Consider the following 2,028-nt stretch of genomic DNA (forward strand, 5'->3'; position numbering starts at 1 on the left):
GGGGGTTTCACCATGTTGACCAGGATGGTCTCGATCTCTTGACCTCGTGATCCACCCGCCTCGGCCTCCCAAAGTGCTGGGATTACAGGCTTGAGCCACCGCACCCGGCCCCAGGTATTTCTTTATAGCAGTTCCAGAACAGACTAATACATGAAGCAAATGCATTTGAAAATGGTAGAATTTGGCCAGGCATGGTGGTTCACGCCTGTAAACTCAGCATTTTTGGGAGGCCAAGGTGTGCTAATCACTTGAGGTCAGGAGTTCAAGACCAGCCTGGCTAACATGGTGAAACCCCATCTGTACTAAAAAATACAAAAATTAGCTGGGCATGGTGGTGGGCGCCTGTAATCACAGCTACTTGGGAGGCTGAGACAGGAAGAATTGCTTGAACCCAGGAGGTAGAGGTTGCAGTGAGCCAAGGTTGTGCCACTGCACTCCAGCCTGAATGACAGAACGACACTCTGTCTCAGAGAAAAAAAGAAAAGAAAAAAGCAGAATTTACCCTTCTTCTCCTAGAAAGGCTCTTCAGCTACAATATGAAGTTTTTTAAAAAGTATGATCTAATCAGATCTGACACAGTCAGCCAATTTTGAAATTATCAAGAAAATATTCTAATTGAATTATGAATTAACATGCACCCTCATTACCAATGAAACTCACCCTCGCTATATATTTAGCCTTGAGGTATTGGCTACTGATAGCACGAAGCTATCATGATTAGGAATACCTTTTATACTACATTTAATGTCCTTTATTTCATCCTGTTAAAATGTCTACTTGTCTGTAAATATTATAATTTAATGCTATATAAGGATACTAGTGAATAGTATATAAGTATGTATACTTAAATATATGAACATTAAGTAAAGATGGTTTATAGGTAAATATATACTTATTTTGAGAGTACCTGCTCAAAAATGTTTTACTGGTAAAAGAACACAATAAAAAATCATATTCTACCCCATCTGAATGATGCCTTGCTAAGGGAGCAAGCATGTCTGGCCTTACTCATCATAGTCCGGTGTATAGGGTTGGCATGCAGCTCAGTATGAAGAAGACAGCATATACTTAATGTTTGTATATGAGCTCTCAACTTTTGGTCTTGAAGGACAGATTTATTTCTATAGGCTGTATTTTTTTCTCAATGCAATAACCTGTTAAATCATGGAATTAAATTATTTCACATCAGACCAGCACATACTGGATAAACAGAAATGCGTTAAAATAAAATGTCTGAACAATAGTATATTGGGCATGTGGAGAGTATCAAACTAAGATTCCACCTTTTTTATGTGCCAACAAGTATTGCCAAACATCTTTGCCTCATGCATGATTGCCCTTTAATGATGTCTACAATGTGAAAAAGGTTTGTCAATATTCTCGTTAATCTTTGCAACAATAACAATACTAATAGACACTTACATACATCTTTGTGTCAAGCACTGTTCTGAATACTTTGCGTGTATTCTCACAGTAACTCTCTGAAGTATATGTTATCCCCATCTTACAGATGAAGAAACTGAAGTTCAAAGAATTTATATATTTTACTCTAGCCAGGTCATGGCAAAGCCAGTTTTCAGTTCTAGGTAGTCTCCTTCCAACTTCATGCTTTTAACTGCAATGTTTTACCATTAACAACCTAGCAAGGTGGATATTATTAGTTCCATTTTATAGACGAGAAAATTGAGGCACTGGGTTGTAAAACTCAGCCTAACTGAATCCAAAGTCTCTACCCTTTCCACCCTACTCTGAGGCCTTCCTAATGTCAGTATTGTGATGATTGGCTCAGTTCCTGGAGAATGTGGGGGAGGACAAAACCTAGTCTTATTAGCAAACCTATTCTTCCTAAGGATATTCTGAGTAGGAGAAACATTGGCTCTGCCATTTTCCTATTTGCTTTTTTTGAATCATTCATTAGTAGTCTCTTCAATCTAGTTTCTCTTTTAAGCCACATTTCAATTTTGTGAGAGTTGTTTAGTTAAATACCCATTAATAGCATATAATTCAAATTCAAGACATATAATGGAT

This window comes from Sapajus apella, unplaced genomic scaffold, assembly GCF_009761245.1.
Source record: "Sapajus apella isolate SASKATOON/1434 unplaced genomic scaffold, GSC_monkey_1.0 scaffold5, whole genome shotgun sequence".
Lineage (NCBI taxonomy): Eukaryota > Metazoa > Chordata > Mammalia > Primates > Cebidae > Sapajus > Sapajus apella.